Here is a 23,682-nt window from a genome sequence, read left to right as displayed (position 1 = left end):
AGCTACGACAGAAGCCCTCTAGACTTCTTTTATGTAAGAGAGGAATAAACCTCTTCTTGAAGGTACCGCTAAGATGAGCAATTAAGCGCTATTTCTTTTTTTTTTTTTTTTTTTGTGCGGGGGCCTCTCTCCCCCGGCCCCTCCCCCTGCGGTGGACAGGCTCCGGACGCGCAGGCTCAGCGGCCATGGCTCACGGGCCCAGCCGCTCCGCGGCATGTGGGATCTTCCCGGACCGGGGCATGAACCCGTGTCCCCTGCATCGGCAGGCGGACTCTCAACCACTGCGCCACCAGGGAAGCCCTAAGCACTCTTTCTAATTGAGTCAGGAGCCAAATGGTTAGCTTGCCTGGGGTGCCTCAGTTGGGTGTGCTCCTGATTCCCAGCCCAAGGCTCTCTTACTTTTTCTTCCTTTACTTCCCTCTTCCCGTGCTGGCACAGCCCCAGGAACCCAACGATTCCTACGGGCTGCCTATAAGCAATTCCCTTCCAACTTGGCAAGGTGCACCCGGGCTCAGGTAGTGCACTTGCATGCAGCAGGAGATGGAGTGCCAAAACTATTACTAGTAGGGGAAATGCAAACATAAGCAAGACTCTACAAATGTTGTAAACAAAGACTCTTTCTCAGAAGTTTGGGGCTTCTCGTCACTACGGAACCTGTTTCCTGGAATAAACAGATGACATGTGATTGTTTTCTTGAAATTGTAGACAAAGAACACCACCAGGATAGGCTGTTCAGAGCACTCTGTACAGCTCTTGCAGGGACTCAGGGTGTAAAGGAGAAGTGGGGGGACTGGAGAAGATACCCGTGTTCCAGTGGGAAAGGGAAACAGAGTAAGGGGAGCGAGGGCAGCCTTGCCACCTCCCAGCCCCTTCACCTCCTGTGCGGATACCCCCCCTTCTGACAGTGCCATCACACTTCCTGTAAGGGCCTCAGCGGTCACCGGGCCTCTCAAATGTGCGGCTGTGGAGTTTTCCCCACTCTCAGAGCCTGGAAGGGAGGGCTGTTCACGGACTACTGTGAGAGCACCTCCGAGGACAGGAGCCTGAGGGCTTTGAGAAGTGGGGCGACTTGCCCAAGATCACAAAGCTAATTGGCAGGGTCAATTCAACAACAACAATAATAACAGCAACCAAGAGCTATATTATTGCTAACACAACATGAAATAAAATATACCTTAATTTGTGACAGACGTTCTTCTGTGTACTTTACCCATTTCAACTCCTTTAACCCTCAGAATGACCTCATGGGGCACTCAGATACCCATTTCACAGATGAGGAGACTGAGGCACAAGTAGGTAAAACTTGCTCCCGAAGCCAACCTGCTGGTTCCTGGCAGAACCAGGATGGAGGGCCTCTCACTCCAGTGTTCCTTCTACCACAGCACAGGTGCTTTTAAAAAAGGCCTCCAAACTAGAGTAATTTCTGAAAAGGCAAACTCTTTTAGTGTCTTCCTGTGATGGCATGCCTCCGTCTGCATAGGACTGGGAGAGGGAGAGAATTCAGTGACAGGCGGGACTCACAAGTGGTGCAGGGGGACAGGGCCCAGAAGCAGAGAAAGCTTTGCTTCCTCCCTCCCTGCTCTGCTCTCATCCTCTTCTGCGGCACAGAGCGCCTGGATGGGCAGCTTGGCAGGTAACATTCCCACGGGGTGGTGTGAGCAGGTGACCTTTGCATATCTCCGCTTGGGGACCGGTGACCCTTTGAACAACAGGGGCACTGATAAAAGCTGGGGCCTTATTTTTACAGACAGGATCCTGTTTGAAATGCCCGAGAGGGCTGTGTGTGAAGCTTGACTGATAGCAGGTCTGTGGGGACTCATTCATACAACCTATTATCACCCCCTACTTTATCTCTCTTGAAAATGTAGGTTTTTGATGTGATTGTTTAAATTTGAGTATCCCTGTATTTATGATTCTGAAACACCAAGGGTGGGGGGCTTCTGGAGATCAGTGACATTCCCTGCAACAGGTGAGTGCTCGGGGAATGTAAGAATGGATCTGGCCCAGGCCATTAGGGAGACACCCCTACGTCCAGTGGGGAGGCCCATGCCCAGCGTGCTTTGTTTGACAAATATTACTGAACCCCTTCTCTTTTGCATCTCGACCCACTCCCTGTATGATCTCATAGCTTGAGTGACATCTTTTCACCCATGACTCCCAAAATTATATCCAAGTCACTCAACACTTCCACTTGGATGTCCAGTGTCCAGTGGACATTACACACCAACATGTCCAAACGGAGCTCCCATTGAACATGAAAACGAAAATGCCTTACCCACAGCTTCCCCATGTCAGTTAATGGCAACCATCTTTCAAGATTTCAAGCCAAAATCCTTGCAGCCAACCTTGACTTTCTCTCTCTCAAACCTGATATTCAGATTCTCAGAAAATCCCACTGGTTTGAATTTCAAAATATTTCCAGGATCTGACCACTCTCACCACACTCCCTGCTACTGCCCTGGTCCAAGCCTCTCTCTTCTCTCACTTGGATTATTGCAGTGGCCTCTGGTTGGCCTCCCAGCTTCCACTCTTGGTCTCTTCGTCTACTCTCAACATGGCCGCCAGAACAAACCTGTTAAAACGAAAGTGAGATCATGTCAGGCCTCTGCTCAGAACCTTCCAGTGGTTTCTTAACTCCCAGAAGGAAGGCATAGTCTTGCTGGATGTCCAGGTGCCCTGTGGTTTGCTCCCTCCCTCCCCATTCCATCACAGACCTCCTCGCCTGCCCCCCACCCAGCGCTGCTCTGCTCCAGCCTCCTTCCTCCTGTAGCGCCGGGACCACATCAGAGCCCCGGCACTGACGCTGCCTCCTGGAACCGCCCCCGACGCTCTCCCCACCTTGTCCACCCCCAGCTCCCTCACCTCCTTCAGGTACTTTCTCAGCGAGCTCTCCCTGACCAGCCTCTCTAGGATTTTACCTTCTGCTTGCACTTTATTCCCCCTTCCCCCGCCAAGGTAGACACTGTTGTCGCCGCACCCAGATTGTTTCCTGGGCCAGTGCACTCACCCCAAGCTGCTGTGAGTGTGGCCGCCAATGGCTCCGAGATGCCCTGCTTCTCTGGGGAATTGTCCTCTACCAACAGGCTCTGCCTTGGCTGAAAAGTTACAGCCCCTTCCTCACCCAACCCAGGGCAGCCCACAGCCAATGACTGAAAGATAAGGGGACCCAAGGTGCTGGCTTTCATGCTTCAAGGTGGGGACAATTGTGTAAGAGTTATATGAATACTCCAGAGTCTCTCGTGGATCAGACCTAAGCCCACATTCTTCTTGACTTTTTTCCATTCATTATCTGCTTCCTTCACTCCCTTTCATCTAAGAACTCTCGCTCAAAATAAATGAACAAACAAAACAAAAAAACCCACCTTCACCAAATCCCTGTCTCAGGCTCTGCTTCTAGGGAACCCAACCTAAGACCTTCCTGTTGTTTTTTTCTTCTTCTTAGTGCTCACTTAACATAACATATATTTAACTTTGTCCATCTCTCTCTCACTAAGATGTCCATCCAGGAGGGAAGTCACTCTGTCTGCTTTGTCCCCTGCTGCATCCTCAGTAGATAAAACAGCACCTGGTATATAGTAGGTGCTCAGCAAATGTATGTTGAAGGAATAAATGAGTCCTCAGGCCTCTATGCATCCCAGGACTTGCACAAATCCTGACCTTGGTGGTCAAGCCAGGAGTCTTGAACTGCTAATGCTGTCGCCCACAAGCTCATTCCACCTTCTCATCTAATTTCTCCAGCCTATGAAAGCTGGCTTCTGATCCCAGTGTGCTATTCCTCCCTATCTTGGATGATCTGCCAGTAACCCAGCTTACTTGCTTGTTTGTCCAAAGGCATCTGTCAGCTCCTCTTGGGACTACTGGCCTCCCACAGTCTGCCCACTCAGGTCTCAGTCAAATGATAAGGTAAACAAGGGAAGTCTATTCATCTGCCTCCAGATGGGATCTGAAAACTAGGTGGATGAAGAAAGGTACTCGGTAGAAGGCACCCAGGTGCAGCTGTGCTTCCTCATTGGGGTGAGGGATCAGAACGCGTGGCGGAGATAGGAACGGCCACGGGCAAGGGGGAAAGCTCCTTTTTTCCTGAGCTGGAGCCCTGCCAAAGCCAGCTGAGGGCCATTGCCTAACTCATTCTAGAGGTTAATTCTGGCACATTTCACAGGGGTGTCTTAGGGCTGTGTTCCAGCAAGGCTGCATTGCTGCCAGCCAGGAGTGACTAAGGAACTGGAGATGCGGAATCAGTCAGGTGGGGCTCAGATCTTGAAGTTTCTGTGCTATTGACTCGTCAGCGACCTAGTTACCTTCCTGGGCTTGGTTTCTGGGCAGTATATGTTCTTTGGTTTCAGTAATAGCAAACAACACTGTTTTCTGTGAGGGCATTTCCTGGCTGTGGGCTGCCCTGGGTTGGGTGAGGAAGGGGCTGTAACTTTTCAGCCAAGGCAGAGCCTGTTGGTAGAGGACAATTCCCCAGAGAAGCAGGGCATCTCAGAGCCATTGGCGGCCACACTCACAGCAGCTTGGGGTGAGTGCACTGGCCCAGGAAACAATCTGGGTGCGGCGACAACAGTGTCTACCTTGGCGGGGAAAGGGGAATAAAGTGCAAGCAGAAGGTAAAATCCTAGAGAGGCTGGTCAGGGAGAGCTCGCTGAGAAAGTACCTGAAGGAGGAGAGGGAGCTGGGGGTGGACAAGGTGGGGAGGGCATCGGGGGCGGTTCCAGGAGGCAGTGTCAGTGCCGGGGCTCTGATGTGGTCCCGGCGCTACAGGCAGAGGAAGGAGGCTGGAGCAGAGCAGCGCTGGGTGGGGGGCAGGCGAGGAGGTCTGTGATGGAATGGGGAGGGAGGGGGCAAACCACAGGGCACCTGGGCATCCAGCAAGACTATGCCTTCCTTCTGGGAGTTAAGAAACCACTGCAGCCTGGTTCTCCATCAGTTCTGGGTAAACCTAGTTTCCTTCAACACATTTACTTTTGCTTCAGTTAAGCACAAACTCTGGAGTGAGAAAACTGGATTCAAATCCCAGTTCCACCACTAGCTAGTTCCACAATCTTGGGCAAGTTGCTTAAGCTCTCTGTACCTCTATTTCCTCCTCTGTAAGAATGTGTACAACCGGACATACTAGTACCTACCTTATAGGATTACTGGGAGGATTTAATAAGTTAATATACAGCAACACTCAGAATTGGTCAGCCTTATTTAATATGGGGGTGGGGGGACCCTAAAGGGTGTGAATACCAGAAGGGGAGGCTCATGGGACCATCTGGGAGACCAGTTGCCATGTTCCTCGCAAGGAAACCAGTGTGTGGTTAGGAAGGAGGATTAGATGCTGCAAACCCCAAACAGAACACCACACACACACACACACACGCGCGCGCACACGCACACACACACACAGACCAGATATCTACTGGTTTCCTACCAGTAAAATGGGGAAATACTTGTATCTACCTTGCAGGGCTGTCCTGAGAATTACTGTGGAGCTGGTTGCTTGGCACGCTGAAAGCAATAAACAGATGTTAGTTGTTGTAGTTGTTTGTTATAGTTATCAATTTGCTAGTCCCTTTCTGCCCTGATTGAATCCACCCTGTCAAGTTTCAGCTGTGCTTTTGCCCTAATTGGCATCTGCTACCTTCACTTCTCATTTTCTGGCCCCTCGGCCCTCAGCACCCGCTGCAACCATGGCAACTGTCCTGCTGCCCTCCTGTCACCTGGTCCACGTCACCTCCTCCTTCCTGAGAATGTGTGAGCGACTCAGGCTACCTTTCCTTTTCTCTCTTTGAATCCTTCTCTCTACCCAATTTCTCATCTTCCCCTTAATCATTTCTCCCTGTGAGTAACTGGTGTAAGTTATCCCCTGGAATTTCTATCTGTACTAGATGTTAATAGGTCTTAGAAAAGAGGAACCCTAAAATCCTTCCGTGGCACTCTCAGTAGATGCAGAAGCGGGGCTTACTCGTGTAAAACGTAATGAACGTTACTATACTCTCTAAGATAAATGCATTATTTTGTGATTTACAAAATAATTTCATATTCACCAAGGGGCAAAATTCTGTCCTGGTAACACAGTAAGAGCTGTTTAAATTCTAATATCCCACTGAAGTTGCATGACGTTGAGCTCTTGGAAGGTCGGCCCTAGGGGCTGGGTGATCTCCTAGACTTTATGGAGTGTGTGGTGAGTTTAAGTGCTACTGTTTTTAGATTTTAAATCCTGCAGGCTCTACTCTGAGAATCCATTGCTTGCACGATGGGCAGTACACAACCATTCATTCATTCAATTATTCTTAACAAGTGCACTAAAGAATCAGCTAGGAATCACTTACCATGCTGGGTGCTGTGTTACAGCAGTGAATAAGGCCGACGCCGTCCCTGCGTTCATGGAGCTCAGGGTTTGCAGTGCTGATGGTGTGGAGGAGGTGAAAAAGATATTAAACTAATAATTACGCAAATATTTAATTCTGTCGTTTCACTCTGGTGGTTGCAGAGGGCAGAGCACAGGAGGTGAGGAGACTGGTTCACAGAATATCTGACCCCCTTCCTCTGCCCCAACTTGCGCTGCCTTGTTCCACTCTCCCTGCCAGACCCCTGAAGACCGTACGCCAGGAGAAGGTCGGAGGCGAGGGCACAGGGAGAAACTCTAAGATACTTTTATACCCTTTCCCTCCCCGCCTGGGTGGTAGCTGCTCTATGATTCTAACTCCCACCAGGCAGGCCTGCTTTGGTTTTCGCTCCTGTCTGGGGGCTCCCGCCTCGGCTCTGGTTCTCCCATCTCCCTTCACCCCACACCTCCCCAGCCTTCAGGTGGTAGCTGCTTCCTATTGTTGCCAATTCAGGACTGTCTCACCCCTGTAACAAATTCCTCGGCACGCACTCCCTGTTTGAAATCCACAGTGGCTTTTCTTTGCCTAGCTGGACTCAGACTGATGGAACGACTGTATTTTCAGCCCCGTCTCTCGCACTTGCTGTAGTCCCTGCTGCTGATGCGGGGCTGGGCTGTGACTTTTCATGAACAAGCAGGCAGCCCTGGGCTGCGGGCAGGGATGGCCCACAGCGCTGTGCAGAAAGCACTCGGGTGGCACAGGGACTGGAATCGTGATATTGATATTAATTTCCTCCCTTTAGAGGAGGTGAGGAACCTGTTCTAGAACCTCACGTTTCCTGATTCCCAGCCCCTTTCCTTTAGGAACCCACCTGTCACCTCCAGGGTCCCACCATTACCCAAGGCCCTGCAGTCCTTACACACTCACCCCCCGATTCACCTGACTTCATTTCCATCCAAGCGAGGATTATTTGTCTGAGCCCACAACCCATAATTCCCACCCGGAAGTGCTGTGGTTTCCATGGTGTCCTGGGGTGAGGGGGTTGGACAGTTATTTAAGCAGAACAGAGGCCCCAAGTCCAGGGGATCAGCCTGCAGCGTGATCAGACAGCAAGCTGGGACTGCCGATGGAAGGGCAGGAAGCGGTGACGTGCCCGTCAGTGATTCTCTCGTCTCCGAACCCCAGACCCTCCCAGGCAAGTGCCCAGTGCCCCGAGCGGCAGCAGGTTAAAATCAACTAACAAAGTAAGTCCCCTACATATGAACGAGTTCCGATCCGAGAGTGTGTGCGTAAGTCCAATTTGTCCCTAAGTCCCGCAAAGTTAGCACCCAACTAACACAATCGGCTACACAGTACTGTACTGTAAGAGGTTTATAATACTTTTCACACAAATAACAGGACTCTGTACAGTACTGTAAAGTACACAAAAGCACAACCACTTGTAGAGGATGCACGCAGGTGACCAGGTACACCAGACACGTGAACTAATTTATGTGATTGGACATGTGGACACACGTTCGCATCTTTGAAAGTTCACAACTTGAAGGTTCGTAGGTAGGGGACCTACTGTACAGTCTCTTGGTCCCGAACTGGCTGTTAGAGCCCAAGGGAGGATGAAGACCAGCCAGCGTTTTCCACTGGGGACAAAGGTTTCTCTCATCCGGCCCTGTGTGCAGAAAGCCTGACCGCCTCAGACACGGCAGCCAGAAAAATCCACACTCCTCATAATCCTACAGTTTCTCGCTAATCAGATGTCTAGACAAGAGCGGTCTCTGCCCCCTTTCCGGTTTGCAAATCTGCCTTGACAAGTCGTATCCTCTTGACAATACCATTAAAATGCTCTTTTATTTGCTCTGCGGGCCTTCGGCGACTTGGTTGCTGGAAATGCTATTAGTTTCTGGATCAGCTCACTTCTCTGGAAATCACGCTCTGATATTCCTCTGCTTAAGTTTCATTCTCTTGAGAGGAGGTCTGCTAACAAGGCAATTAGTACTCTTTGAGCATAAGTATAGAGTACTGTGGGGTTCACAGCCAGACGGCCTGTGAATCAACTTGATTCAGGGTTACGGTGACTCTGGAGAGGGTGCCATTCTCACTGCAGCCCTGACGGGTTCAGAGAACACAATGTGCTTCTTTAATGCGGTGAGGAAAACGGGGGAGAGGGGTTTCAATTTCCATCCATCCACTGGAGACCAGGAGAGGCTCTCAGTTAATTTCTCCCCCTTCGTATGCTCACATAATGAAGGCTGAAAGCAAGATCTATTTATGTATTTTAAAATTAGCAATAGGATAGTAGGGATCAAGGCCTGCTAGAGAATCAACCCCAGCTTCTCAAATAAGAAGCTGGGGCGGGAGACTTCCCTGGTGGTGCAGTGATTAAGAATCTGCCTGCCAATGCAGGGGACATGGGTTCGAGCCCTGGTCTGGGAAGATCCCACATACCGCGAAGCAGCTAAGCCTGTGTGCCACAACTACTGAAGCCCGCATGCCACAACTACTGAAGCCCATGCGCCTAGAGCCCATACTCTGCAACAAGAGAAGCCACCACAGTGAGAAGGCTGTGCACCACAATGAAGAGTAGCCCCCGCTTGCTGCAACTAGAGAAAGCCCGTGAGCAGAAACCCGACATCCAAAAAAAAAAAAAAAATATATATATATATATATATATATCTATATCTATATATATATATATATATATCTCCTCATGCCAAAGAGAGACATTAAAAACAAAAAAAAAGAAGCTGGGGGACCTAGGCACTGGGCTCACAGTCCTCCCCACCACCACCTCCCTCCAAACCCCACCCAACCCACCCCTTATTCTTTGAGAACTGGACCCAGGGGTGGTGTCACCCTCAAGGTCTGAGATGGCTGCAACAACTTCACTTGACATAAAAAAAAAACCCCAGCATCTTTATTATTTTTGAACACAGTACGTGCATAGCATATTTGGAGCCTCTCTATTTGCAATCAAATGCCTGCTCTGTCACGTACTAGAGGTATACACTCTCTGTGCCTCAGTTTTCTCATCTGTAAAATGGTCATAATAAGAGTTCCTACCTCTTAGGGTATGGTGAGGATTAAATGTGTTTAAACATGTGAAGTGCTACAACAGTACGTGGTGTGTAATATGTGTCAAATCCATGTTAGCAATGGTAACCATACTTTTTAAAAAGTTTTAAAATTCAAACACTATAAATGGGTAGAGTGAAAAGTAAATGTTCTTTTCAACTTGATCTGAAGCCTCCTAGTTTTCCTCTCCAGAAACAATCACTGTTACCAGTTATCCGTCAAGAGCTATTCAAAGCGTATTCATGCACAGATATAGTTATTTATATAGGTATACACACAATGGAGAGAGAGAAAGTTATAGCTACAGATAACTCCCAATTAAAAGAAAAAAGTAGATATTATATACTGGTTTGCATTTTAAAAAAAGAGTACAAGAAAAAGGTTTGTTGCAAATCAGAAAACAATCAAAAGATTGTTCCTTATTAATCCCTACAGATCCAGCTCATTCTCAACAGCTGCCTGGGCCCCTCTGTCTGGATGTGTAGGGACACCTTTAACCAGCCTTATGGCATTTAGGTTGTTTCATGTCCTCTGCCTGGATTGCTTTGGTTCCTACCCTGATGCTCCTTCCGTTCCCTCATGTTAGTTAAGTGGGAGGACTCTTCATGAGTCTTTTCGTGAGGAAGTTGAAGCAGACCCTTGCTTCTCCTGAAATAATTAGGCCTCAAGCTGACTCCAGAGGGGAGCCAGGCAGCTTCTGGAAGCAACTCCATCTCCAGGTTGCCAGCCCTAAAGTCCACGAGGAAGAAATTCACAGACATTGAAAACAAACGTATGGTTACCAAAGAGGAATGGAGGTGGGAGGGATAAATTAGGAGTCTGGAGTTAACATATGCACATTACTATGTATAAAATAGTCAAACAATAAGGACCTACTGTATAGCACAGGGAACTATATTCAATATCTTGCAATAACCTATGGAAAAGAAGCTGAAAAAGAATATATATATATATATATATATATATATATATATATATACACACACAACTGAATCACTGTGCTGTACACCTGAAACTAACATGACATTGTAAATCAACTATACTTCAATTAAAAAAAATTCAGAACACTTGGGTCTGGTCAGCCTTCCAAAAGTTTGCTGAGTTTTGAAATGGATTTGAATGATTTTCAAGAAACCATCCCAAGAAGATAGATGTTGGATGTATAAATAATTGCAGATCATAGACAGGTGAAAGTCTGCACATGTATTTGTACATCAAGCTCGTTTTTCTGGTCTTTGGGAACCCGAAAAACAAGCCATTATACTTGCACAGCCATTTATCTCACTTTCTGAATTAGGTTTTTTTTTTTTTTTTAGTTGCTCTAAGAGAACATTTAATTTTAACATCACAATAATGAGAGCTCTGGAAAATAATCCCCCTCCCACCCTGACAGGCTTTGCTGTGCAGTAACTTCAGGTACAAATAACAATTGGTACGTTAGAGTATTGTCCAAAGATTAGATAATATGACCGGAAGGGAAAAATATGTCTCCATTTCTCTCTAGGATGGGGAACATTCCGAAAGCTACGCCTTGACGCAAGATTTTGAACGTTGGTAAATTTGTTTGAAATAACCAAAAGGTCACCAGGGAGGCAGCTCGGATAATCAAAGGTCAAGGTTTTCAGCCAGATGGGCCTGCATTCGAACCCCCGCGGGCTGTTCCACCACTTATTAGCCGTGTCACCTTGGTGACTTGACCTCCATAAACCTCAGAGACCTGAGCTTTGACGCGGGAATCAGGTAAACCCTGAGATGAGTGAAAGGAACGAGAGGAGAAATGAGGCCCACCGTGGATGCGCCTGGCAGGTAGGAAGCGCTCAATAACTATGCATCACTTAAAGGGCCTGGCATCACTGTGTTGCTAAGCCCTTGGAAGCACAGAGATGATAGAAGAGAGACCGACCGGCAGCCTTCCTCATCTCTCTTTCCTTTTAAATTTGGTCTCTGTTGAATTTGAGCGACGGGGCCAGGGCCCCCCACCTCACACAGGGCCAGCGTCTGTGGGCTCGGTGACAGCTGGGAGGCCCGTTAGGCTGACCTAGGGCCCCAGAAAGTTCTCATATGGTTTTCACATCACCAGGCTTGTTTTGACTTTCCTGAGCTTTCTCACCACAATCCCTCTGTGACTCTGGGAGAGAGGGAGGGAGGCCATCTCCAGTGAGAGCTGCACACAGACGCGCAGCCGATGGCACAAGGAAGGAAAACACCTCCCAGGCCTGCGCCGAACACCCCAGAATGGTCCCCTGCAGCGACTCTCCCCTGGCTCTCCTTCCCAGGCTCCCAGCCTCTAGCCTGCGTTGGCCTCCCAAGGACTCAACTGTGTCTGCTCTTTCTTCCCAGAGGAGGACGGGTGGGGGAATTTGACAGGCGAACAAAAGCCACGAGCAGCGTCTGGTCTGGCCGAGGAGGTCCTTGGGCTCTGCTGGGCTGACGTGGGCTGGACCCTCCGGCAGCTGCTCTGTGACAATTGCTCCTTGGGTCAGTTCCAATTCTGGCAACTGGTCATCCAGAAATAAAGATGGCTCAAGGAAATGAGACCCTTCCTAGGTGCTGGGTAATGGAGTGGGTTCTGGATATAGTGTGTGAGTACTGTGTGAAGCCTCATCGATAATAACGATAATAATGATAATTCAAGCAATATGTGTTGAGCTCCATATTTACTGAGCTCCAACTGTATACCCGGCACTGGACTAGAGGGGAACAAAACAAGTAATGGTGAAACTTTATTGTGTTGGCATGGGTACAAAGCACTTTTCATGCGTTATCTTAACTGGTCTGCTCCTTAGCCTCAGGAAGTGGAGACTGTAATTAGTCCCATTCTTCAGCTGAACAAACTGAGGCTCAGAAAAATAAAGCAACTTGGCCAAAATACCATCACTAGCATGGAGGCCACAGGTAGGATGGTGGGCAGAAAGTGAACCCAGGACCCTACAATTGAGGAGTGACCATTACCATGTACCGTGGACCACCCGAAATGTCCACCCTAAGACTTCCGTTATGTGCAGTGCATCTAACTTTAATGCCTCCAAGATTCCTTCCCATTCTGGAATCCTGACTATGAACACAATGTCCAGCTTGGCTCTCAGCCCTTCACCTTCTAACCTTTGGAGCCATGCAGAGCTTTACCCATTCCTCTACTTTCCCCTCCACCTCAGACTGGGGGCCTTCCCCTGGCTAAGGGAGGAGAGGGCTTCCCAGCCCTGGCTTCCCTCCCCCTCGGCCCAGGGGAGCATGTCTCCACCTGCTCTTGCAACCTCTTCTAATTCCTGAGTCCCCGCCTTGTTCTGAGACGAAGCTGCCATTTCTACCATGACGCCCCCCTGCCCGCCAGGGTCCTCCTTACCCATCTTGCTGCCTGTCTGGTGCTGGGGGGCCCCCTGAACTGGGCTCCTGCTGGGAGTTTGCTAATAGGGATACAGGGAGGGAAGGAGAGAGTCTGTGAAGCTCTGGAGAAAAGCTTCCGATTACTGGCTCTAAGGGGTCAGTTTGGTGGGAAATAGAAGGCTAGTACTTTTTTTTTTTAAGATTTCTCTTACTTTTTCAGTTCTTTTTTTTTTTTTAATTTATTATTTATTTTGGCTGCCTTGGGTCTTAGTTGCGGCACGTGGGATCTTTTGTTGCAGTGTGCGGGCTTCTCTCTAGCGCACAGGCTCAGTTGCTCCACGGCATGTGGGATCTTAGATCCCTGACCAGGGATCAAACCCATGTCCCCCACATTGACAGGCAGATTCTTAACCGCTGGACCACGAGGGAAGTCCCTGGAAGGCTAGCATTTTGAGGTTTCAGGCCTTAGGTCTGCGTATCTAACTTCAAGGGAGGAGGGAGCATAATCTCTTCTGCCTGCATTTCCACTCTGGACACCGCATCTTTATCATCAACAGTTGACCAACAACTGCACCTCCTCCTTCAGCTCAGTTTCAAGCATCCCCCTGACCACCACCTCCCACTTTTCCAGCTCCCTTTCCCCACGGCTTGTCTCACACCATTCACTGGCCTTGGGGGGCAGAGACTCCCTTAAGTCTACAGGCAGTGTACCCCCTACCACACGTCCCTTCCTCAGTTGCCTCTATCCCCCATTTGGTGCCCGTGGTCCACGTCTATGGTCACTTCCTTGCAAGAACCCTCAACCCCTTTGCCTCTCTCTTTTTGTTGTAGTTCCCTGGCAAAACATGAACCCTACTTAAATGTTAGTCCACGTCGGTGTGCAGGCCGATGAACAAGGCTAGAGGAGAACACCTCCCATGCTGGCCGGTCTCACTTTACCTCTTTGACCACGAACCTCAGGTCAGTCCTGAGTCTGCTCACTGATCCTCGTATGTGTCCCGACCTCTCCTTCCACGTCCTCACTCACAGCTGATGGCCTTGCTTTCTGTTTCACTGCTAGAATGGGAACAGAGTGATGGGAAGAGACTCCCACGTGCCCCCCTCCCCCTGCCCCCGCCCCACCTGCTTCGCTCCCATATCCTGACTTCTGCCAGTTAGGAGAGAGGCCAGTGCCAGCTGCATCAAAGCCAAAGATTTTCCTGAAACTCAACAAACCTCCACTTCCTTTCATTTCACTGGCCAGAACTGTGTTGCATCCTCCTTGCTGCAAAGGAGACTGAGAAAGTAGAGGTTGCCCTTTTCTGCTTCTGTAGCAAAAGGAGCGAGGGCCAGGGGGTTGCGACTGGCTGTTGCAGTGTCTGCCACAAATACAGTCTCATTCTCTAAGACTCATTCACGGCAGCGAAGTGGTTTCCTGTATTATCTGATGTTCTCCCAGAGGCTCCCTCCCTTCTCAAAGTGGGGGGCCGCCCATGGACACTGTCGTCCTAGGTGGAGGAGGGTCCTCAGCCGGGCTAAGAGGAAGGGGATAGCTCTTCCAGGCCTTTTGACTTCCTATTTCCCCCTCAACCTTAATCAACTACCTTATTCAATCTATGGGATGCAATCCCTACAACCTAAACTTGAGCATGGGGGTTCTGTTTTGTTTATGCTTCTTTCTTAGGGATTGGTAGCCACTCCTTCATATTCCCTCAACCACTTATTTATGCTGGGAATTGAGCTTGCTTTATTAAAAAAAGACAGAGATACAATGAAACTCTAAACCGATTAAAACAATGAAGGCTTAGCAATGAAGTTGTGGAATAGTTACACCAGGGTGTTCAGGATGAGGAAAATGCATCCAGTTAAGTGCAAATCTCATGTCTGAGCTTCTTAGGAGACAAAATAGTGTGTGGTAGCCACGAAAGAGTGAAAGGGTGTCAGGGGTGGGGAGAGAGGGGATTGGATGAAGACGGTCAAAAGGTACAAACTTCCAGTTATAAGATAAATAAATACTAGGGATGTCGTGTACCACATGTTAAATATGATTTAACTGCTGTATGTTCTATATGAAAGGTGTTAAGAGAGTAAACCTTAAGAGTTCCCATCACAAGGAAAAATATTTTAAAATTTCCTTAAAGGCTTCCCTGGTGGCACAGTGGTTGGGAGTCTGCCTGCCGATGCAGGGGACACGGTTCGTGTCCTGGTCCGGGAAGATCCCACATGCCGCGGAGCGCCTGGGCCCTTGCGCCACAACTACTGAGCCTGCACTCTAGAGCCCGTGAGCCACAACTACTGAGCCTGTATGCCACAACTACTGGGGCCCGTGTGCCTGGAGCCCATGTTCTGCAACAGGAGAGGCCGCCGCAGTGAGAAGCCCATGCACAGCAGCAAAGAATGGCCCCCGCTTGTTGCAACTAGAGAAAGCCTGCACGCAGCAGCAAAGACCCAACACAGCCAAAAATAAATAAAATTAAAAAAAAAAAGAGGTTATTTGAACAGTAAAGAAGGTCATGAGAGAGAGGCATGGTTTTGGTAACCTTCAGTGACCATGGTTCTGTGCAACCAGTTATTATCCAGGAAGGCCACACTGTGGATGACCACGGAAGTCCCACTGCTGTGAAGTGAGGTGAGCATTGTATGACTGAGTGTTGGCCAACTTTTCATCCAGCCCACTGTGGACTCTTTGGTGGTGCCTAAGAGTTGATTTTGACAGAATCCACTTTCTTGATGGGCAAAAACTTCAGTGGTTATGGTGGCAGCCGTGGCAGAGAAGGTGAATGATGTGGGAATGAGGGAGGTGGCAGAAGCTACAATGCCCTTAGGCAATCACAATTAACCTTCAAATTTCGTTTCAGGAAAGAACCAAAATGTTGGAGGCGGAAACCCTGGCTCTTATGGTGGTAGAGGTCACCCTTCTGGCAAACCACAAGCCCCAGGTGGCTTTGGTGGCTCCAGGCTGTGGCAGGTGCCGGGGTGGGGACCGATATCGCCGCTGGGAGATAAGCCTTGGCAGGGGTGGCAAGAGGGAAAAGTGACAGGGCAGCTGCACTTCAGTCAGGGCTGACAGCCATCCTACGTGCACCGTGTGGCACCCCGGGTCCCTGCTGATGGGCAGTTCTTATTGCTCAGGTTTTGTGCCCTAAGACTGATGAATATTTCCAACGTCATGCCTCAATAAAGCAGGCTTGTGAATTCAGCCAAGCAGTACTTAGCCCTCTAAGCCCAATCTGACAGTATGTACCCTTAGGCCAAGGCCTCTGAAACAACCCCAAGTGCTCCTCCTGTGGGGCCTCATCTTCACTTGGACTCAATGTCTTATAGGGTCCCCAGAGGTAGCTGCAGAATCAGGGAACCTCAGAGTCCTGAGGAGACCTCAGAAATGTTCTAAACAACCTTATTTTACAGAAGGGAAAACTGAAGTACAGAGAGAATTATTCTTTGGGTTCAAATAAAAACTGGCTGGACCAGTTTATTATTAATTAATTAATTTTAGATCTTTAAATTTTACTCAGTTGAATTTTGTTCTTTTTTTTCCCCCCACACCTTTATTGGAGTATAAATGCTTTACAATGTTTTCTTAGTTTCTGCTGTATAACAAAGTGAATCAGCTATACGTGTACATATATCCCCATATCCTCTCCCTGTTGCGTCTCCCTCCCACCCTCCCTATCCCACCCCTCTAGGTGGTCACAAAGCACCGAGCTGATCTCCCTGTGCTGTGCGGCTGCTTCCCACTAGCTATCTATTTTACATTTGGTAGTGTATATATGTCAATGCTACCCTCTCACTTCGTCCCAGCTTCCCCTTCCCTGTCCCCCATGCCCTCAAGTCCGTTCTCTACGTCTGCGTCTTTAGTCCTGCCCTGCCACTAGGTTCATCAGTACCGGTTTTTAAAATTCCATATATATGCGTTAGCATACGGTATTTGTTTTTCTGTTTCTGACTTACCTCACTCTGTATGACAGATTCTAGGTCCATCCACCTCACTACAAATAATTCAATTTCATTCCTTCTTATGGCTGAGTAATATTCCATTGTATATATGTGCCACATCTTCTTTATCCATTCATCTGTTGATGGATATTTAGGCTGCTTCTATGACCTGGCTATCGTAAATAGAGCTGCAATGAACATTGGGGTGCATGTATCTTTTTGAATTATGGTTTTCTCAGGGTATATGCTCAGTAGTGGGATTGCTGGGTCATATGGTAGTTCTATTTTTAGTTTTTTAAGGAACCTCCATACTGTTCTCCAATAGTGGCTGTATCAATCTACATTCTCACCAACAGTGCAAGAGGGTTCCCTTTTCTCCACACCCTCTCCAGCATTTATTGTTTGTAGATTTTTTGATGATTTTCTATCCTCTTGGCCAAGATGATTGCCTTTGGGTTGGGAATGTAACCCAAGCCAGGCCAATGAGACTCAATCCTGGAACTTTTACTGGAGATGCTGGGAAAGAGGTTTGTCCTTTGAGCTGAGAGTTGCGAGCTATGTGGCTGAGGTAAGCCTGGAGCTTCCAAGGACAACCACCTGGCCAGAGCCTGCCTGAGAACAAAGATGGGCAAGAGAGGAGAGGCTGGCCTGGGACCTGTGGACCTATGGATGCTATTGGAGCCTACGAGCCCAGCCATACCTGAACCCACCAAGTCTACCTGTGGATTTTCCAGTTACACAAGCCCAGAAATTCCATTGTGATCCTTAAGCCAGTTTGAATTGAGTTTCTGTCATTTTTATCTGCAGGAAGTATCCTGAATGCTTTGAAGAGAGAGATTCTTTTCCTATCTTCCCTAGATAAGATGACGACCACTCCACTAGCCTTGTTGTTCTTCTGCTCCTTAGCTGAGACCAGTTCTGCTCTCTCAGCTAAAGGCATCATGGCTTATTCTTCAGCATCACAGGCTGACACTGTGATGACCCCATCTCCAACAATGACCTCAGGACTGAGGGATTTCAGTTGGAATGGGAGACAGCTGTGAGCAGAGGCTTTCTATGGAAAAGACTCAGCCTTTCTATTGCTTTGCTGACTCAGGCTTTCTATGGAAATCTCTCTTCATCGTTTTAAGCAATTAGACATCAGCTGTGACATGAAGCCAGCTTCCCACTATATAAGCCATCAACATGACAGTAGTATCCACTTCCCCAAAGCCAGGGTTTCATTCATTTATTCCCTGCACTCACCAGATACCAGGCTTGTGACTGTTAGCTGATGTTCAGTAAATCACACAGCTGATGAGAAGGAAAAGTTGAAGTTTTGCAGAAACTAGGGCAGAGCAGTCCATAAATTTTTACTGACTTCACTTTTCTCACTCAAGTAAGTGTTTAATGAGGTAGAGAGAAAGGTATCATCACAGGTTTGGAATTATTCTCCGCCACTGGCCTTCCAGAGGGAGTAAAGCTATTTATTCCACAGCACAGGCTGGAGAATCAAACCATTTCAGGTGTCTGGTCTGTCTCCAGAGGGGCTGAATCTGTTTGTACTCATGCTGACCTTTCATCGTGGAAGGAAGGCAACCCCCTGGGGGCTTTGTAGAGGCTAGTTTGTAAATGTAGCATCTGTCTATAAATGTGCTTTAATTTTCACCTCTGCCTCTTTGGCACCTCTCCACCTGCAGCCTTCTTCAGATCTATTCTATTGGGAGGACAGGAATGAGTGGGCACAAATAAGAACTGGCCCAGTCCCTGGAGTCTGGCAGGATCTGGTTGGCTGGTTCCTATTCTTGGACTTGACCCTGAACCTAATACTTCTGCACCTACAGCAGTGCCTGACACATAATGGCCACGCAATCCAGGCTAAGTGGAGGCACAGCTCCAAAGGCCCCATTCAGATTTATTCTACAAGGTGCTCCAGCGGTGCCATTTATACAAGAAACAATGTGAATGGGGCTCCCTGGAATTGGGCAACTCAACGACTGCACGCAATATATTGGGTGGGCCGAAACGTTTGTTCGTTGCCCGAACGTACTTTTTGGCCAACCCAATATTTTGCTGCTGAATAGACGAATGGATGGATGAATGCACTCCTGGTTGGTCACGCTTTGGCTTCTCTCCTTGAACACCCAAGGTTCTCCTTTCCACTACCTTGCCTTTACATTCTATTCACAAATCTTGACTGGATGGCATCAGCCTCTGGATGAATCCTGTTCCCACGCCAATCCGCTTTCCATTTAAGCAATCTGATTGCCTACTTTAGCTTCCGGACACGTTCTGCTCCAGCAGCCAATTATTTAGGGTCCCTCACCATCCTCCTGCAGATTTGTGGTTCCCTTTACCCCCTCTCCCCTATCTCTCTTTCACTCCTGCTTGATCCTGCATGTGGACTTTTGCTCCTAGAATGTCAAGGCACCAGGGTCAGTGGTTTTAGCTTCTTTGTTTTTTGTAGAAAAACACATGTCAGAAATGGACAATCATTCAAGTCGGTCATTAAGTTGTGGTCCATTTCTGACGTTAACTATGGTCGCAATGTTTCTTCTCTTATTTCCTTTGGTTCCTCAAACCCTACTGTGAGAGCACCTCGTGCCTATTGGAACCTTGAGGTTCCCCACTAGGTTTGGGCACTAGCAAGTTCAAATACAAGTCTAAACGCCCTGGCTTCCAGCTTCCAAATCCTTCCATCATCTGGCAGCATCTTACTCATCCAACCCAAGTTCCCACTCAATCCTGGCACAATTCCTTCTGTCAGTGCAGCCTTTTCCACCCCTCTCCAAGATGCCACATTCATTCCTCCTTCAAATGCACCCTCTCATCCAAATCTCACTCATCCCTCAAAGTCCAGCTCAACTTCCAGCTCTTTTAAGAAGTCTCCTATGGCCACTCCAGCCCTATTGATCTTCCTCTTTCTCCTTAAGTACAACTTGACACGCTTTGTATGCATCACAATATATCATCCATTCCTTCCTCTGTAAATCTTGCCTTCCTAACTAGCCTGTACATTCCCTGGGAGCAGGGATCATGCCAGATGATTTCATTGACCTTCACATGGCCTCACACACATGATAATGTAAGCAAATAAATTTGACTAATCCTACTTCATGGTTAAATACCTAATATTTCTGGTGTATCTTCTTTTATTTTTTATAAATTTATTTATCTTTTATTTTTGGCTGTGTTGGGTCTTTGTTGCTGCACACAGGCTTTCTCTAGCTGAGGCGAGCAGGGGCTACTCTTCGTTGCGGTGCGCGGGCTTCTCATTGCAGTGGCTTCTCTTGTTGCAGAGCACGGGCTCTAGGTGCACAGGCTTCAGTAGTTGTGGCGTGCGGGCTCAGTAGTTGTGGCTTGTGGGCTCTAGAGTGCAGGCTCAGTAGTTGTGGCTCATGGGCTTAGTTGCTCCATGGCATGTGGGATCTTCCTGGACCAGGGCTTGAACCCGTGTCCCCTGCACTGGCAGGCGGATTCTTAACCACTGCGCCAACATGGAAGTCCCCTACTTTTTAAACCATTTTAAAAGCACTGGCTTTTTCAACTTTTCAGCATCACGTTGATGAGGACAAGTGAACATATGTTTGCCAGGGCTGCAGAACAAACTAGAATACTCTCCTCTAAACCCCTGCTGGAGCCTGTTACCTACACATAATGGTCACATGGGAAGGACACACGAAGCAACCAAGGTTCTGCGGATGATTTAATGCTCAAGTGGGGCTGTGGCATTTGACAACAGCCACCAGTGTTCAGCAAATGTGCTTCTGGTCACTGAGCACCGGGACTATTGTAAAGCATTATCTCTGCTCTGAATGGGGCTGATGTTATGTAATAGAAGGACAGAAGGTGGAAAAAGCAGAACACCAAGAAATAGATGAATGCCACTTTTCCTTTTTTAAAGCAGCTTTCAGAGTACCTGGCTTATCGTTGGAGTTAAATTGAATTTCACTCCACCGACCCAGTTCTAAGTACACAGTCCCTCGGTACCCGGGAGGCCCCTCAGTTGCCCATATCTGCCGATGCTCAAGTCTCTTATATAAAATATTGTATACAGCCTGGCTTCCTCTTCTGTGGGTTTTGCATCCCTGGGTATGGAGGGCTGACTGTGGTTTCTTTTTCAGGTCTTGAGACTTCTGGGCAAAATGCAGAGGTGGTTGAACTGAATGCTTAAGTTAAGTTCAAGAAGCGATAGTCTTTCCTCTTCCCACCCTGGGAATAAGCTGCAAGTCTTCATTTTGTTCTCGCTTTTCCGATTAGCCAGTCCTCAACTTCCTATGCTCTGACCCTAAACTGACATACTCACATCCTGATCAAATCCCAGCCCTGTAGCTGTGGTCGGGTGCTCTTACCCTGGTGGGTTAGATGAGAAGTAATTTTTAAAAATATATATGAGGGGTTTCCCTGGTGGCGCAGTGGTTGAGAGTCCGCCTGCCGATGCAGGGGACATGGGTTTGTGCCCCGGTCCGGGAGGATCCCACATGCCGCGGAGCAGCTGGGCCCGTGAGCCAGGGCCCGTGAGCCATGGCCGTTGAGCCTGTGCGTCCAGAGCCTGTGCTCCGCAACAGGAGAGGCCACAACAGTGAGAGGCCCGCGTACCGCAAAAAAAAAAAAAAAAAAAAAAAAAAAAAAAAAAATATATATATATATATATATATATATGAAGACATTTTTAACAACTGTAGCTCCTACCACACACCGCGCGCGCCCACACACACACACACACACACACACACACACACACACACACAGAGCTTGGGACTCCAGTCTTTCCCCAACCTGCTGCTTTCTTCATCCTTGCATTTCACACATTCCTTTCCAAACATAAAGCCCCTCCGCCTGCAAGTTGCATAGAAGATGAAAAAGCAAGAGGAAGGCTGAGGATAGAGGCACTTGGCCCTGGAGAGGCGGGACGGTAGAGCATCCTGAGAGGCAGGCGGCAGGCTGTGGGTGGTAGGGCTCTAGAGCCAGACTGTCTGGGTTCAAACATTGCCTTTCCCACTTCCCACCTGTATCATCTTGAACAAACCACTGAGCTTTTCTGGGTCTGTCTGTAAATAGCGGGACAACAGTATTAGCCGTGTCTTGTGTGTTTGTGGTGACAGTGAACTGAGTCAATACATATGGAGCTCTTGGAATAGTGCCTGGGACATGGTATGTGCCTAATCGGTAGTATCATTGTCAGGGAAGGCACGTGAGTCCCCTCGGTACCAGGATAAGACCCACACGAGACAGCGAACAACAGGAAACAGTCCGACCTGTTCCTGCACAAAATCTGCTCTATTCATTCATTTTACTATTTACTGAGACCTAGTATGGGCAAGGCACAGAGAATACAGTCCCTGCTCTCGTGAGCTTACGGGCCAGCCTGTCTGTACCTGCACAGACTGGACGCTGGCTGTGCAGCATGGTGGCCAGCCCCCAGGAAGGTCCAGGAGTCCCTCCCCGTCACTCTCCCTCCTTGTCGACATCCTTCCCACGTAGATTCCAGAATCAGCCACCCATCCAAATCCCAGATAAACTCACCCCCTTGGTTCCCTGAGACGCCACACCCCTTCCTCTGCTTCTGCTTCCCTGAGCCACACCCTCCCTATTCCCATCTCATTTTAGCTGGTCCTCTGGTTCCCGAAGCATTTTCAGTGGATGTGACCTACCTGTTCTGTTCTCCTTGCGCCGTCCTCACCATCGCCCTGTCGTTTCCTCGTCTTATCCCCCAGTTTGGGCCGTTGGCCTCAATTCTGCTTCCCAAGACACCAGCCGGCCAGCCACAGCACCCTCTCCATCTTCTGCCCCTGGCAGTGGCCTCCGACTGCAAAGCCATCCTCTTCGTTCGTCTCCTGGAATCAGTGAAAAGACTGAGCCAGTGCGTGGTGCAGCCCGGGAGCCTGCCTCACGTCCACAGCCCTTCTCCATCTGTGTTCTCATGCCCACACTCCCTGTGCCCCCTCCGGTCCTGACTCCCCTGCCATCCCCGTCCACAGGTCTAGCTTCCCCGGGCTCTCTCCACTGCCTCTTTTCTCAGTGCTTAGAAAATGCACAGATTCTTTCATGTGTTGACTTTTTCACGACACCTAGAAGTGCTGCATTTACCCTTCTAGGTTCTGGAGACGAAGCAACGAAGCACACAGCATCTCTACTCCTGTGGAGTTTACACTGCAGTGTACAGAGCTGGACCATAAACAAGCAAATAGTGTAGCGTGAAGGGTGAAGGATACGGCGAGTTGAAGCACAGCCCAGTGGCCCCGGGCCTGGGGCTGAACTGGGAAGGAGGGATGGAGGGACAGGGGGACAGGTCGTGCCACAGAAGGGCCTCCTGTGGGTCAGGCTATTTCATAATGATGAGGGAGAAGCTGTGAAGGGCTCCCTTAAGATGCCGCTTGGCCAATATGAGGAATTTCTTGAGCCGGCTGCTGTCCAGCACAACTGTCTGGAAATTGTTCTCCACAATGTTCTTGGGCTGGGTGTGCGCTGTTACCTCAGGGAGCCTGCCACATTCTGCCCTAGAATCACAGCGGGTCTGGTTGATAAGCAGTGCACTAGCTCATCCAGAAGACATGGTTCCATCTCTTGCCTGCAGATAGGAAGAGAGGAATGCCTTGGCTCCTGGCTCTTTTCGGCTGTTATGGCAAATAAACACAAGAAAGGCTTCAGCCTGGCTCTTTTCACCCTATCTCCTCATCCAGGTCCAGGTAAGGAGGGATTTGGGAGAGGATTTGACTGAGCTGTTAATAGACGACTTCCCAACAATTGATCACGGGACAATCCAGGCTGGAAAAAGAACTCCACTTCATTTTCATAACGAAGATATAAAAGGATTAAACGTTTACAATTGACCAGGTCCTTTCATGTGCCTAATCTCAATGGACATTCAACATATGTATGGCACAAAATCTGTTATAATTTATTTACCATTGAGCTACATATATTTTTTAGTTAGAATGGGGGTACACATTCTTTGCAAAAAAGTTAAGTTGTTGTTGTTTGCTTTTAAAGCCAGTTAAGAATTGTCTCAAAATACACGGGAGTTTTCCTGTCTTGAAAAACAGTTAAGATCCTGGAGCAGCTAACTTTACATTCCAAATGA

At 48.6% G+C, this 23,682-nt stretch overlaps 1 long non-coding RNA gene across 1 annotated transcript; it reads right to left on the bottom strand.

The window, feature by feature from the left end:
• Positions 1-213: 213 nt before the first annotated feature.
• Positions 214-22,508, bottom strand: LOC113618784 (uncharacterized). The gene is made up of 5 exons (XR_003432122.1): positions 22,253-22,508; positions 13,644-13,760; positions 6,315-6,390; positions 5,443-5,490; positions 214-2,572 (listed from the first exon to the last, which is right to left on the bottom strand). It is a non-coding gene; the product is annotated as an uncharacterized LOC113618784 (long non-coding RNA).
• Between the last annotated feature and the right edge of the window lie 1,174 nt (positions 22,509-23,682).

This window comes from Aethalodelphis obliquidens, unplaced genomic scaffold (assembly GCF_003676395.1).
Source record: "Aethalodelphis obliquidens isolate GAN/ISIS:26980383/991018 unplaced genomic scaffold, ASM367639v1 scaffold6, whole genome shotgun sequence".
Classification (NCBI taxonomy): Eukaryota; Metazoa; Chordata; class Mammalia; order Artiodactyla; family Delphinidae; genus Aethalodelphis; species Aethalodelphis obliquidens.
The sequence above is the reverse complement of the archived record's forward strand: the minus strand, read 5'-3'. Positions and strand labels throughout refer to the sequence as shown.